The following is a 17,970-nucleotide window of genomic DNA, read 5'->3' on the forward strand; positions in this document are numbered from 1 at the left end:
TTTTTAACATATTTTTATATTACTAATTTTTCATTTATTTTAATCTAATTTCAGAATTATTAGTGCACAAGGTTATTCCGTGAATCTCTTCTTTAGTTGCTCAGAAAAGAAAATGACACTCTAGTAAAGACCACAAAGTGATTGCAAAGAACTGTGGTGAGGAAAATGAGGAACAGTTTCTGAGAAGCAAAACAAATAAGAAAAGAAAATATGACTCAGGCAATTCAACTTTTATGGAATGCAAAGTGAGTATCTTTAATTTAGTTCAAATCATCTCAATTCATTAAGAAAAATTAAAAAGGCCTTTGCAGAGGCTTAAAAGCATGGCACTACAGGGTGCAATTATTATAAATATACATAAAACCACTATCTTCTACATTAGAAATTGTAATAAGACTTCCTAAGGCTGAAGATGTTGAATGATAAGGTTCAAGTCTTGCAGCCTTCAGCATCAGCAAGATTGATCAGTTAGATAATAAAAATTTAGAAATTTTGGTGCATTTGTGCCCTTATGTCAACAGTAACCTTTACCTAACGTATTTTTAACCATTTTCTTTGTGTCAATCTTGATAAAATTCTTCCCTCCTTTCAAGGTGCTTGGAAGACTGTACCAGGCTCCCTACCAGTTGAGTGATATCTTATGAAACCATGTAAACCTGTCAACGCAGTACCTATAATATTTTAGGTGCTTGGTGTGTGTTGACAGATGAAGGTCCAGCTCCAATTCCTTCTTCATTTCTGCACTCCAGAGCTCACTCATACCTGTAGATTAGTCCAATCTTTCTTTCACATATACATATGTATTTGCACAGGAAGTATATTTCCAAGCATCTCAGAGAAATATAATGAATAAGTTAAAACAAAATCAATACTTAAAAGTCAGTGTTTTGTATATTTGTATTATCCTCAGTTCACTAAAAATGGATTACACTGTCTACATAATCATTAAATAATTATTTATAGGCCAATGAAATAAGCTTAAAATATTTTGATCAAAAATCTATATTTTAAAAGTTTATCTTATATAATTATAATTTCACATATGATAAAATTTCTTTAATAACTCTGTTGTGTCAATTTGATGACATTACTTGATATTAAATGCACATTGAATCTGATATATAAAATGATAATTAAAGTGAGAAATTATATGACTATTTTGTAAGACAATCACATATTTATATGATTATAATAAATATGATTATATGATTATAATCATATAATCATCAAGTAATATATTAACCTTTTATATATTTATATATAAAATATACTAGGATCAAGTAATATATTAACCTTTTATATATTTCTAAATTTATATTAATATTTTAAGTGAATATAAACACATTGCCTTTTCTTAACGAATTCCATTTTCTGCTTAAAATTTTCCTTTTCAAATAAAGTCCAGTCAAATATACTGTTGTAAACTGTGGATACACAAAATCTCAATTTTTAATAGCCTATGTCTTGCTTCAATAATGTAAACTAATTAAAACACAACAAATATACAATACTTTCTTTATGAAAATTACATAAAAATTTACAAAGAATTTAAAAGATAACATGACAACCTAAACAAACCACACTTCTAACACATTTTTGAGAAGTTTTTGAATTGCAGAGAAAATGTGTTGACTATTTTTAAAATAAATATTAATAGAAAACATACAGTGTAGTGCTAATAGTGGAAATAGTATTGAATCACAAGTAAAAATTGACATTAGTGTCATTTATTAGTGTCATGAGAAGATGGCTAACAAAAGATTTGGCATGTCATCAGCCTATAATTACTGTCTGCCATTATCATTGAAACTCCAGTTAAGCAAAACATGATTTAAAAATTTTCCTTGACAACCCTTAGGTCCTTAAGCCTCATCTACTCAAACATATCACAAAATCTTTTTTTCTCTATGACCCTACAACCTTCTACACTTGACATATTATGTTGCAACACACTGTTGATTTCATTAAAAAGTAATTTTCCAAAGATTGGGACTATATCATTAAAATAATAAGCCTTATTCCCACGTAGCCTTTGGCTCATAGTGGATGTTAAATAACTGCTGTATGAACTCAAGTCATCTGCCTCATAAATACAAAAGTGAAAAACCATGTGTGGAATGAAAGTTCCATTCCACACATATTTTTTCTTCTTAACTAAGATGTCTCAAACAGGAGAATCAAATAAACTACTTGAAGACATCGTGGATGTAATTTCATGTAGAATTTCCAAGATGTGCTATGATAATCAGAGAAATATTTCATCTGTGAGAATTGCTAGTCTTCAGATTCTGTTTGAACCAAGACATTCCAAAGTAGTTCTAATTTGTCACAGTTATTAGTAGGAGAGAATGTAAATAGTAGTTTCAATGATACTAACAAGGAAATGCAGAGAAATACTAGTTATTATTTGATGGATCATCTTTGTTAACATTTTCCTACTGGATTTGCAACACTCTGTTTGGCCCTTAGTTTCAAGACAACAATACAGAGTGCTGGGTTGGTTGTAGCCAGGTGTCAAGAGCCACATTCTTCCTTGCATGGCTACTATCTATTCCTCAAGTTGGAAGAGTAACATGCATACATATTGCAATGGCAGATTTTTATCCAAGTTTCTTTATGATTTGCATTCTGGACTACACTCCTGTCAGCTGCTGTTCACTGTTGCAGGAAGAATTCTATCAGAGCTGTCCTCTGTTAGGGCACCTTGCATTGGGACTCTTATTTCTAATACAGAGCAGGAAACACTGTAGAGCATTTGTAGTTTATATTAAACTTAGGCTAATGGGTTTTTAAGGCTAAACTTGCACAGTTCCTCACATCTGTGCAAGAGCATATATTCAAAGTCTCTTTCACCTAGTTCAGAAGCATATGGATCTGTACTCACACTGTCACAAAAACCATCATGACAGAAGAGATCAACTTCTATACGCTTGGTGTATTAGTCCATTTATACGCTATTGATAAAGGCATATGAGAGACTGAAAAGAAAAGGCTGTTTAATTTGACTTAGAGTTTCACATGACTGGGGAGGTATCATAATCATGGCGGAAGGCAAAAGGCACTTTTTTTTTTTTTTTTTTTGAGACAGTCACCTGGGCTGGAGTGCAATGGTGTTATCTCAGATCACTGCAACCTGCGCCTCCCTGGTTCAAGCGGTCCTCCCACCTCAGCCTCCCGAGTAGCTGGGACTACAGGTGCATGCAACCACGTGCTAATTTTTTGTATTTTTAGTAGAGACTGGGTTTCACCATGTTGGCTAGGCTGGTCTCCATCTCTTGACCTCGTGATTAGCCCGTTTTGGTCTCCCAAAGTGCTGGAATTACAGGTATGAGCCACTGCACCCATCCAAAAGTCAGTTCTTACGTGGCTGCAGCAAGAGAGAATGAGGAAGAAGCAAAAGCAAAAACTCCGGAAAAACCCATCAGATCTCGTGAGACTTATACACTATCACGAGAATAGAATGGAGAAAGACCAGCCTGATGGTTCAATTACATCCTTGCTGGGTCCCTCCCACAACACGTGGGAATTCTGGAAGATAAATTGAAGTTGAGATTTGAATGGGGACACAGCCAAACCATATTACTTGGAGATACCCATAATTTAATTTCTGAAGTTTAACACTTATGTAACCCTTTTACCAATCTTGTCCCTCCTCCTCTCTTATATAAAGCTTGCATACTTGAAACATGAGTGTTGAATTTGTGACATGCCATTAAAATATCTTTAAAAGCTTTATAATATGAATTATAATGTATTACAGGCAGAGAATATTTTAGATGATGTTCATATTTTGTGTTTTCCCTACACTGAAAGCTATTAATAATTATGCAACAAAAAACATATACTTCTATCTTTTAACAGTTTAAGAATATTTGCCCAAATTAGGATAAATTTATACACTAAATTATTTGCAGATCATTTTGAGCCCTGTTATCTGTAGCTATCATCAGATAAACAGCAGAACTTAACCACATTTCTAAAAGAAGCATTAGAAAAATTTCTAAACTGTGTAAGTAGAAGTAAAAACCTTAATTTGTATTAATATTATTTTGATTGAACTACAGATAAAGTTGATTATTTTTACAATAGGAACATTAGACAAACCTAAAGATGTTACAATGGAAAAAATCCACAGTAAAGTGAACATAAACTCGATGTGACAGATTTTTTATTTTGCTACTTATTCTATTATAGTAAGACACACACACAAGTAAAAATTAAGCTCTGCAATTAATGTGTGATATTAGTAGTTCAGTATCAGAACAATCATTCTTTTAAAATTTTTAGTTAAACATTAAAATGCCTGTTAATATAAATTGATAATATGATTTATGAATAATAGAATTTATTTCTCAGCCAGGCGTGATGACTCACAGGTAATCCCAGCATTTTGGGAGACTGCTGCAGATAGATCACTTGAGGCCAGAAGTTCAAGGTCATCCAAAACAACATGGTGAGACTCTGTCTCTAAAATTTTTTTTAAATAGCTGGGCATGGTAGCTTACATCTGTACTCTCAAATATGTGGAAGGCTGAAGTGGGAGGATCCCATGAGCCCAGGAGATGGAGGCTGCAGTGTGCTGATTGCACTACTGCACTCCAACCTGGATGACAGAAAGAGATCCTTTCTCAAAAATATTTTAAAAGTGATTTTCATATTATTTAATTGGTATCTACTAAGTGATTATTGTGAGACTGTTTTCTTAAAGAGTCAGCCCTTTGTCAATGGGTGTCTCATCCATGGACTCAATTAAATGTGGATAAAAAATATTTGGGAAATATATCATGTCTATGCCAAATATATACAAACTTTTTCCTATCATTATTCCCTAAACAATATAACAACTGTTTGCATAACATTTATATTGTATTAGATATTATAATCTAAAGATGACTTAAAGCATATGGAAGGATGTGTGTAGTTTATATGAAAAAAACTAGGCCATGTTTTATCAGGAACTTGAGCATCCAAAAATTTTCTTTAGCCACAGGAGATTCTGGGACCTAATTCCCATGAACACCAAGGGAGTAGTGAACTAAGAATTTCATGTGAAAAAATCATTATCCATCTGCCACTGTTGAAAGAATATCATTCCCATTGAGGTTTAAATATCAAATAAAGATCAATCTTTGTTTGTAGCTGTAAAATACTTTGCTTTTACTAACTGTACACATAGCCTCACATTCTCTTGAGTTGAGATTATGGCAAGTAGATGCTTCTGTTCCCTATACAATGTCTACTGAAAGCAACAAAATTGACACAAGTTTTGGAGTAATATATACAATCCTACACATGCATCCATATGCAAGCAAAAGCATGTATATTACTATACACACATAGACATGAATGCACATATGCACACTCATATATCCACATAACACAGAGACACAAATACACACATATTTTTTTGTCTTATTCCACTAGTTTTAATGATCTTTTGTCAATTCCAGGGAACTAATTAGAGTCATAGGTATCCATGTATAGCTAAAAAAAAAAAAAAATACATATTTCTGAAAGAAACAAGTAAGAGGGAAAGTTTTGGGTAGTTGTATTAGTCAGGGTTCTCTAGAGGGAAAGAACTAATGGAATATATTATACATATATATATATGTGTGTGTGTGTGTGTGTATATATATATATATATATATATATATATATATATATATATATGGAGAGAGAGAGAGAGAGAGAGAGAGAGAGAAAGTTTATTAAGTATTAACTCACACAATCACAAGGTCCCACAATAGGCTGTCAGCAGGCTAAGGAACAAGGAGAGCCAGTCTGAGTTCCAAACTGAAGAACCAGGAGTCCGATGTTGGAGGGCAGGGAGCAATTAGCATGGGAGAAAGATGTAGGCTGGGAGACTAGACTAGTCTTTCTTTTCACATTTTTCTGCATACTTTTTATTCTAGCCATGCTGGCAGCTAATTAGATTGTGCTCACCCAGATTAAGGGTGGGTCTGCATTTCCCAGCCCACTCACTTAAATTTTAATCTCCTTTGTCAATACCCTTACAGACACACCCAGGACCAACACTTCATATCCTTCAATCCAATCAAGTTGACACTCAGTATTAATCATCACAGTAGTTTTACCTGGAGATCTAGATTTTTAAATAAGAAGTGTGTCATCATGATTTTAATTATTTGTAATAGACTGATATGTCACTCAAATTCATGCTGATCTTCATTATGTTTGTGACATATACCACAAAGAGTAAAAAAAAGTTAGTGCACACTTCTTTCACAAATTTATGTAAATATTATTGATAATATTACCTAGTCATATTGGTCCATATCCTGCATAGTTTATTGAACAAAGTTTGAAATAAATAGTTTCTAAACAAAGACTGACCCTTTTGGCTGTCATTCTGTATTTGTTGCTATGACAGAAGGTTTCTGAGTTAGCTTGGGTAATTTTAGACAGCATATTTCATTTTCTCTTAGTCCATCTGCACATTTGATTTAACTTAGAGCTCCATTCATCAAATATTTAAAAATAAAACAATGATGATTAGTATCTGTTGCACACCCAAAAGGAATTTGAATCTGCCAACCAATACCAAATTTGCCTATCTCTACCTTTGAGTAAGACCCCTGCATTGCATCTCTGGGATGCACAGACTTCCTCAGGTGTCTAGGACATCCCATTCCTCTTCATGCAACTTTACCAGCATAATACTCTGAGAATTATCCTATGAGTAGCGAAAGGAACTAGTACAAAAAAGAAATGAATAGAATTATTTATACACTTCTCCTTGCAAAGCCATCAAAAGTAATCCCATTGAGCCTTATGTAACCATGAACCTCTTGTGAACACTAGCAATCTAAATCATGAAGACATTCACTGCTTAACCAAAAAGAACACTTAAATAATTGAATTGTACTAAGTAATTTGTTCAATATTAAAACTCAGAGTATTTTTAACATGGTGTGTTAATTCCATAAAAAGAATAGACAAAACATAAAGAAATAAAATAAATCTTTTTGAATATATAAGTGAAGAGTTCCCATCTTTGTAAGTCCTCCAACAAGAGAAATGAGAACTAGGCACAAAAGATTGGCTGTGCTTGTAGTAAATGTTAATAGTATTAATCTATAATGAGCTATTGCAAATTACACCTAACAAATAAGAAATATAAGCAATTAATAAAAGATTGAATAAGATCTGATGATAAATATATATGAAGATAACCCCTCTCTGTGTGGTAAAGGAAATATACACTAAAGTGAAATGTTAATTTTCACCTATCATATTTTCAGAGATTTAAAAACTAAAAATATCCTGTGCTGGAAAACAGTGTAGACGAGTGGACTCTTTAATAGTCTATTTCCTTATAAGTTCATATTTTTAGGTAAGTAAGTTTGTCTAAGACTGGAAATTTTTGTATTAATTTCTTATATAGCATCTTTCAAACATTTTTCTTCTGGAGATAGAGGTATATCCCTTTTACATACACATTAGTATTTATGTGGGGCATCTTTCATTAATATTTGATGAATCTCAAAAGAATTTAAGTATGCATTATGTATTTATGCTGGTGTTCCTTCATGTTTTTTGTTTCTTCTAGTGAAAATTTCCAAGTAAACTTTTTTGAGCATATATATTTTTAAAAAACAATAAAACCATACACCATTAAAAAAGTTGTCTATATTTTTATTCTTTAAGATTCATTGATATTTTGTTTTCATTTTCTCTCTATTCAAATTTTTAAAAAATTTTTATTAAAATTTTACTAATTTCTGCTTCTTTGTTTTCATTAAGGAAAATATAATACTTCTCTGGTACAGTTTTCCATATGTGTACCAGACTACAAATTGTATGACTCCTATTCCTGTTGATTACATAACTATTGGTATGATTTAACATGTTTTTCTATACTCTGTATTTCTTGCAAATTGTCAATTAAAAATAAAGTCTTGTCCACATGTAGGTTCTGTTTTTTTCTCTTGAGACTCTTACAAGATGGACACTTCTATTTGCAGGTCCATAATATCAGATTGTTCTGTTTTCATGTTATTACCATGTATTTATGATATGGTACAGATGCATTAAATGATTAGGTGTTTCAAAAGAGCAGTATTCTAGCTCTGCTATTTCTTCTTCATTTATTTGCTAGATTACTTTCATAAAAGATTTATTTTTCTTATGAACTAGTTTTTTAAATCTCAGTGCCACAGATTGTTTATAAAAGGCAGTAATATGCTTGTTTCATCCTTATTAATTTTTTCCACTAGTTTCAATATGCTATAAAATTTCTCTGGAATCTGACAAAAGATACTTTCTCCCTTTCACTTTTTGTTCTGTCACAGTGTCATTATTAAATCACAGATTCCAGGAAGGAGAAGAAGGAGAAGTGAACAATAGGAAATCCCCTTATAAAACCATCAGATCTTGTGATAACTTACTATCACAAAAAGAGCATAGGGGAAACTGTGCTCTATGTTAATATTTGATGAATCTCAAAAGAATTTAAGTATGCATTATGTATTTATGCTGGTGTTCCTTCATGTGATTACCTCCCACTAGGTCACTCCGGTAACATATGGGGATTATAAGAATTACAATTCAAGAGGAGATTGGGGTAAAGACACAGCCAAGCTGTATCAATCTCCATAAAGAGAACTACAAAACATTGATCAAAGAAAGCAGAGATGACACAAATTGAAAAATATTCCATGATCATGGGTTAGAAGAATCAACAGATTAGTATTATCTGTTGAATCAATGGATTAGTATTATCATTAAAATGATAATACTACTTAAAACAATTTACATATTCAAGGCAACTCCTATCAAATTATCAACATCATTTTTACAGGATTAAAAAAAATTCTAAAATTCATATGGATATGAAATGGAGCCCAAAGCAATCCTAAGCAAAAAGAATAAGCCAGAGGAATCACATTACCTTGCTTTATAATATGAGTCTATAGTAATCAAAACTGCATAGCAGTGGTACAAAAATAAACATTATAGGTCACTGGAACAAAATACAAGTCCCAGAAATAAAGTTGCGCACCTGCAACTTCATTTGATCTTGACAATAACAAGCAATGGGAAAATGACACCCTATTAAATAAATGGTTAGGAAAATTGGCTAGCCATATGCAGAATATTGTAACAGGACCCATCTTTTTACTATGTACAAAAATTAACTCAAGATAGTTTAAAGATTTAAATGTAAGTGCTAAACACATAAAAATCCTTAAAGAAAATCTAGAAAAAATATTTTGAACATTGTCTAGGAAAATAAATTATGACTAAGACCTCAAAAGTAAATGCAAGACAAACAAAAATTGACAAATGAGACATATTAAACTAAATCACTTTCCTACAGCAAAATACACTATCAACAGAGTGAACAGACAACCTATAGAATGGGAGAAAATGTTTACAAACTATGCATCCAACAAAAGACTAGTATCCAAAATCTGTGAGGAAATTTAATCAAGAAAAAAAATATAATTCAGTTAACAAGGGGGAAAAGGACATGAACACAGTTCTCAAAAGAAGACATACAAGCAGCCAACTTACGAAAAAAAATGCTCATATGCTTATGATCACTAATATTCAGAGGAATGCAAATCAAAACCTCAAGGAGATGTCATTTTACAACAGTGAGAATGGCTACTATTAGAAAGCCAAAAAAAATAACAGATGTTGGCAAGGTTGTAGAGAAAAGGGAATACAAGTTATTTATAGTATTTCAGATGTTAAATGCCATGAATAAAAAAAGGCAGAGGTGGGGAAGATTGACCAGTGTGCATTTTCTTAATTGAAAGCAGTGTGTACATGATGGCCTCATTGAAATGGTAAAATTGGAAAGATTAGAAGAGCAAGCAGTGAAGATATCTAAGGAATATAATATCAAATTAGAAACACAAAATGCTTGTGTTAGTTGTAGTCTTCGTGTGCTTAAGAAAATAGGGAAGCAAAAATTCTAGAGAAAAATGAGAAAAAAACAAAAGTAAGGGGAAATGGAGTCATAAGGTACTGGGAGTTAAAACTGGTACTTTTTTTCTATTCTTTTCAGATATAATCCTCTTACCATAAAATTAACATCTTTAAAGTATACAATTCAGTGGAATTTATTTGTTGTATATTTTCCAAGTTATAAAATATTCCCATGGAATAATTTTATTATGTTTTCTTTACCTTAAGAAGAAGCTCTATACCCATTAACATCTTCCCCCATTAACCTACCACTAGTTTTAGGAAATCTCTGATCTAAGGATTGCCTATTCCAGATATTTTATATAAATGGAATAATGTGTTATATTTTGTGACTGTATTGATTCACTTAACATAATCTTTAATGGTGCATCCATGTTGTAAACTTGTTACTTCTATTCAATTTATTGCACACTTTTAATTAGATGTTTAAAGTGTTCTTTATATATTCTGGATACAAATTTCTAATTCAATATATAATTTGTAACTTTTTCATTCTATTGTATTTTCACTTGCACTCTGTTGATGTTAGCACTGACACAATTTGCAGTACTAATTTTTTGTTATTGTTCTATTTTGATAAAGTCAAATCTATTTACTTTTATCACTTTTTCTTTCGATGTCTTATCTAAAAACCATTGCCTGTCTCCCTATGTTTTTTAATAATAATCTGATGTTTTAACCCTTAAATTTGGATTTATATTGGATTTTGAATTGATTTTTTTCTATAGTTTGAGATAGGAGTCAAACATGGCTTTTTTGCATGTGACACACAGTTGACTCAGCACTATTTGTTAAGGTATTATTTTTTCTCCAACCCAATTGCCTTGGCACTATTATTGAACGTCCAATGATTATAAATATATGGATTTATTGCTTAAATCTCAATTCTACTTCAGTGATTAATATAACTATATTTATGCCAGTAGCATATTATCTTGATTAATTACATGTACAGTGTAAGGAAGGCAAAATTTTACCTCCAACTTCAGAGTTTATGCCTGAATCTGAAAAATTAAAATTAAATTGACATACATGTATTAACAGAAAAAAGTATGTATGTATATATATATACTTTTATAATACATATATATAAATTATAGAGAAAACAATATAATATATAGAACATATATGTTATATAAAGCACATTATATATGCTTTATATAAATGTAAAGTTTTACATGACACATGAGCCCTCATTTCCTCATGAAGAAATAAAGGCCCAAGTAAGTAGAAAAGCCTTAATGCTTTCATACTAGGTTGAGTCAAGAGAGATGATCATGGAAAAGTGACTAAATTATGTGGAGAGGTAAAGGAAGATAAGAAGTATTTTAACAAAATGTGTTTCTACAAAATTCTCTTGGCTATGACTCTGTTGAATAATGATTTTTCTTTTGCTCTCCAGGAACAGAGAAGGCATCTTTGACATGGTAGTCTTTAATATCCTGTGTTCAGGGGGAAAAAAGAAAGTTAGAACGCTCCTCTTTCATCTGCTGTTTTTAAGCGATTTTCACTTAAAATAACCTTTATATTTAACTGGCATAATTTGGATTCATGTATTATGACAACCTTCTAGAGTAATTTAAAAATGGAAACATTTGAGTTTTCTAACATCGTTCTTTGTCAAGATTGTTTTGGCTGCTCTGGGTTGAATGTTTAAGAGGGTTGAATGTTCAAGTTTATTAAATATTCAAATGTATGAGTTTTAGAATCAGCTCCTCAAATTCCATCAGAAAAAAAGTGGGTAGAATTATGATAAGAATTTCATTAAATTTCTATATCAGTTTAGGGAGTAATGCTATTTATCATTAATATCATTTTAATTATATTGAGTATTTTGATCCATTGATATAGGTTATTTCCATTTATTTATAGTTTCTTAAATTTTTGAAAAATTATTGTTGTATAAGCATATAAACTTGACTTTTGTTGAATTTATTCCAAACATTTTATCTTTATTTATGCTACTGTGAAAAAAATTGCTTTTCTTAACTTAAAATGTGAATTCTTTATGCTAGTGCATAGAAATAGAACTGATTTTGTATATTGATATGTATCCTAAATATTGCTAAAATTGTCTATTCTAACAGTTTTAGTTCATTCCTTGGGATTTTCTATGTACAAAATCATGTTATCTAAAAAAATATATACATATGTTTTGAGATGGACACTTGCTCTGTCACCCAGGCTAGAGTGCAGTGGCACCATCTCGGCTCATTGCAATTTCAGCCTCCTAGGTTCAAGTGATTCTTCTGCTTGAGCCTCTGGAATAGCTGGGAATAGAAGCACTCACCACCATGCCCAGCTAATTTGTTTACTTTTATTAGAGATGGGGTTTCACCATGTAAGTGAAACCTGCCTCAGCCTCCCAAAGTGGTGGGATTACAGGCATGAGCCATCATGTTCAGCCAATAAATATAATTTTACTTCTTCATTACCAGTTTATTTACTTACTTACTTACTTACTTTTTGCCTAATTACCCTTTCTAGAACCTCCAGTACAATTTGGAATATAAGTGGCAAGAACATCTTTATCATTTTCCTGATCATAGCATGAAAATATTCATTATTTTAGCATTCATATGATGTTAGCTGTGAGTGTTCAGGATATGCACTCAGGTTGAGAAAGTTCCCTTTCATTTCTAATTTGTTAATCATTATTACTATTAAAGGTACTGAACTTTTTCTAATTCTTTTTCAGTGTCTATTTGGATGATTATGTGAGTTTTTCCTTCATGCTATTAATAAGGTATATTGAATTGATTGATTTTTTAAATTATACTTTAAGTTCTGGGATACATGTGCAGGTCGTGCAGGATTGTTATATAGGTATACACAAGCCATGGTGGTTTGCTGCATCCATCCCCCTTTCACGTATATTAGGTATTACTCCTAATGTTATCCCTCCCCAATCCCCCTACCCCATGCTATTCCTCTCCTAGCCCACCCCCCACCATCAAATAGGCCCCAGTGTGTGATGTTTCCCTCCCTGTGTCCATGTGTTCTCATTTGAGGAATTGCCAAATTGTCTTCCACAATGGTTTAATTTACACTCCCACCAACAGTTTAAAATCATACCTACTTCTCCATATCCTCTCCAGCATCTGTTATCTCCAGATTTTTTAATGATTGCCATTCTAACTGGTGTGAGTTGGTATCTCAATGTGGTTTTGATTTGCATTTCTCTAATGACCAGTGCTGATGAGCTGTTTTTCATGTTTCTTGGCTGCATAAATATCTTCTTTGAAAAAGTGTCTGTTCATCTCCTTCAGCCAGTTTTTGATTTTTTTTTTAAATAAATCTGTTTAAGTTCTCTGTAGATTCTGGAGATTAGCCCATTGTCAGATGATAGCTTGAAATTTTTTTTTCCCATTCTGTTGGTTGCCAGTTTGGTCATGGTTAGAAAGAATCAATATCATGAAAATGACCATACTGCCCAAAGTAATTTATAGATTCAATGCTATCCCCATCAAGCTACCATTGACCTTCTTTACAGAACTGGAAAAAACTACGTTAAACTTCATACAGAACCAAAAAAAGAGCCTGCATAGCCAAAACAATTCTAACCAAAAAGAACAAAATGAGGCATCATGCTCCCTGACTTCAAACTATTCTACAAGTCTATAGTAATCAAAACAGCATGGTACTGGTACCAAAACAGAGATATGAACCAGTGGAACAAAACAGAGGCCTCAGAAGTAACACCACACATCTACAACCATCTGGCCTTTGACAAAAGTGACAAAAACAAACAATGGGGAAAGAATTTCCTATTTATTAAATGATGTTGGGAAAACTAGCTAGTCATATGCAGAAAGCTGAAACTGGACCCCTTCCTTACACCTTATACAAAAATTAACTCCAGATGGATTAAAGATTTAAACATAAGACCTAACACCATAAAAAACCCTAGAAGAAAATATAGGCAGTACCATTCAGGACATAGGCATAGGCAAGAACTTCATGACCAGAACACCAGAAACTATGGCAACAAAAGCCAAAATAGACAAATGCGATCTAATTAAACTTAAGAATTTCTGCACAGCAAAAGAAACAATCATTAGAATTGATGGATTTTTGAATGGTAAACCAACCTTGCATTATTAGGATAAATTTCACTTGTTCATGGTCCATAATCCTCTCTGAATTGCAAAATTTTGTTTGGAAGTGTTTTATTGAGGAATTTTGCATTTAATTCATAAATGATTTTGATCTGTGGTTTTCTTTTCTTGGGAAGGTTTTACACATTTATTTGTCATTGTATGGGTGCTTTCACAGAATAAATAAATAAGAAAGTGTTCCCTTCTCTGAATTTTATCTAATTTGACAAAAAAAATCCATATTGTTCTCTAGAATACTTTTTATGTTTTTATTCTTATAAGATTGGGAGTAATGCATTTTTTAAAGTTTTTGAATATCTGACATGTTTTAAATTCATCATGCTAACTATAGATTTGCCAATTTTGTTGATCTGTCAATTTTGTCGATCATTTAAAATACTTAGTTTTGATATTGTTGCTTTTCTCTATTGGTTTTCTATCCTGTATTCCTTTTATTTCCTTTCTAATCTTTAGTACTTTTTTCCTTCTGCATGCTTTGATTTTGCTAGCTATGGTTTTTTTCTTAAGATGACAAACAGATGATTCATTTAGCATTATTTTAAATTTAGGAATGTACCATTATACAATTCCTATAAGTCGTTCTTTAGATGCATCTAATAAGTTTCATTGTGTTGTGTTTTCATTTTTATGTCTAAGTACATTCTAATTTGCCTTGTTTTTTCTTCTTCGACCATTGGATACATAGAGGTATGTTGTTCAGTTTCACAACTTTGTGAATTATCCAAATTTTCTTCTTAATTGGCTGCAAATTTAATTTCTTTTGTGGTCATAGAATATATTTCATATGAGTTTCATTTGCTCATATTTGTTAAAACTTATTACCTAGAATATTGTCAGTCCTTGAGAATGTTTTGCATGCACTTGATAAGAATAAGTATATATTAATATTGAGTGTTATATAAGTGTTTCTTAAGTCTAACTTGTTTTACTGTTCTTCAAATATATTTCCTTGTTGAAATACTGCCTTGTGGTTCTATTCATTAAAAGGGTGTTAAAGCTTTCTAATCATCATTGTTGAATCGTCTGTTTCTCCTTTCAATTATGTGAATATTTGCTTCAGGTATTTTGAAGTTTCATTGTTGGGTACACACACACACACACACACACACACACTATAAAATGCCCAAATAACTCTTTCTATTAAATAGTATGGATATTTCCAAAGAACTAAAAATAGAAATACCATTTGATCCAGTAATCATTTTGCTGGTAAATACCCAAAGTGAAAGAAATCATTATGCAACAAAGATGCCTGCACTTATATATGTGTCACAGCACTATTCACAATAGCAAAGTCATGGAATCAACATAACTGTTCATTAACTAATGTTAGGATAGAGAAAATGGGTTAGATATGCATATAAAACAATATACTATTCGACTATAAATAAAGAATTAAAGTTTGTATTTTACAAACTTTAATATAATATATGGTACTGGGGATCATAATCTTAGGTGAAGCAACTTAGAAACAGAAAATCAAATACTGCATGTTCTTATTTGTAAAGGGAAGCTAAATAATGTGTGCATATGGACATGGAGTATGTAATAACAGTCATTACAAACTTCAAAGGGTGGGAGGGTGGAAGTACACACTATTAGGTTCATGATGAAAGTGCATACTATTAGATTGATGAATTGCACAATGTACACTGTTAGGTTGATGATTACACTAAAAGACAAGATGTCACCACTATGCAATATATCCATGTCACAAAATTGCACTCATACCTCTTAAATTTGAACAAGCATTTTAAAACAGTATATTTTTTTGAAGGTGATATACTGTTTTTATTATTTTCTCAAAATATACTAGAATTTTTTCATTATATATGTATTTAAAATATCTAAAAGCAAACTTTATGACTTCCCTGTTTCTAGTCTGAGTGCTGGGTTGATGATGATTTTATTTCAGTATTTTACGTGACAGGAAAGAAAGGGAACAGATTTCTTTCTTTTCTTTTCTTCATCTCAAAAAAAAGCAACTGTCTTGCATGTTCTGCACATGTACCCCAAAACCTAAAATGCAATAAAAAATTTAAAAAAAAGAAAAGAAAAGATAAAACAGTATATTTTAAGAGATATTCAAGATCCTTTTTTTTGTTACTATTTTTATGGTATACATGTTTCTATACTTTTAAACTGAATCTATTTGTCTTATTAAATTGAAAGTATCTCTTTTAATTTTTATTCCAATAAAAAGAAGAAAGAGATTGAAGTATTATGAATAAAGTACTGACATGACTTTTCTTAAATTTTAAAAATAACCAACTGTTGAGTTGAATGGCAAAGTTAGTATAATGGTGAATACATGGTGTTATGCATTTGGCAAAACCAACATAACTGTACAACACAAAGAGTGAACTTTAATGTAAATCATGAACTTTAAATAATAATGTGTTAATATTGCTTCATCAAATATAACAAACATAGCACACCAGTGCAAGATGCTAATAAAAGTGGAAACTGAAGATAGGGGAAAAGTCTGTACTTTCTACCTAATTTTTCTGTAAACCTAGAACTTGCTCCAAAATAAAGTCTATTAATTGTTTAAAAAAATAGGTTGTTATAAATGTTTCTTGTGTAATTTCGCTGTATTAGTTAACTTAAGAATTTCTTAAGCCATTGGGTATACAGTAAAAGGCAAATTTTGGAAGAATTATATAACATTCCAGCTAATGAGCCTGTTAGAATAAACAGTAATCAAGCAATCACTAAAAATTATTGTGTTCAATTATGCTCATAAATGGAACTATACTAGTTATATAGAGATATAGATAGATACATAATTGAGAGTTAAAGTATACAGCTAAAGCTGATAAAATAATTATTTGAAGAACTCAGAAATTTCAGAGAATCCTATATTAGCTGAGAAATGTTAAAGGCTTAAAAGTCCTGCTTCAATGTAAAGAGATACATTAAAGCAGACTAAAAGTAAATTATAGTTATGATGGCAGACATCTCTTACATTTAAGAACATTAAAATATTCCCTGTATGCACAATATTTCATTTATTTTACACACAAGAAGGCATTCACTGCATAGGCCATATATTTGTATTATAATTATTTTATGTCAAATGTCTTTTACAATTTACTAATAAGAATTCCAACCAACCGTAGAATATTTCAGTTCTCGGAAAAAAAAGTGTATTACTTAAAAACAAAAAAAGAATCCCAGAACAGTTTTTCCAAAATTATGTCCCAGAAAACACTGACCACCCTGCACTTTATTTAAGTTTATGCAAAAATAATGTGTTGAAATAAGTTGCTAAAATGAGTTGGAGAATCACTGAATAGTAAAATTCTCCTCTTAAGAGTTGCAGTGCACATTAGCATCTGAAAGACTAAGCTATCTTGCACTAAAGAAAGCTCTTTTACTTTGTTTAACTCAGCATTTCTAAACTTATTTAACCAGAGAACACTTTTCTCTTTCCTTAGAGAACATTATTACCAACTCAAGGAGAATGTGTGTTCCACAGGAACTATTAGGAATATATCAGTCTTATCTAATATTCTTATTTCATAGTTGGGGAGATTTAGAACCAAAATAAATTAGATAATAATCCAAGACAAGTTAAATAGTTACTCCAAATCATATAGCAAGCTAGTGACAAAAATGAAAGAAATCTAATCCAATTATTTCTAGTTTACTTCAACTTCCACTTTCTCACACTGTGTTTCATTATAGGAATGAATGTTCTATCTTTAAACATGAATAATTTGAAGGCTATATAAATGGTGTTATTTTTAGTTTTAAAGGCATTCTATATGTGTCTGTATTTATCCACACATTATAAAACTCATGTGTGTGAATATATTTATGTTTTTTAATGTGCTTATTTATGTCTCCGTGAGTCTTACATGTGTTTATGGACCTGAATACTTGTGTTTAT

The sequence above is a fragment of the Callithrix jacchus genome, chromosome 8 (assembly GCF_049354715.1).
Source record: "Callithrix jacchus isolate 240 chromosome 8, calJac240_pri, whole genome shotgun sequence".
NCBI lineage: Eukaryota > Metazoa > Chordata > Mammalia > Primates > Cebidae > Callithrix > Callithrix jacchus.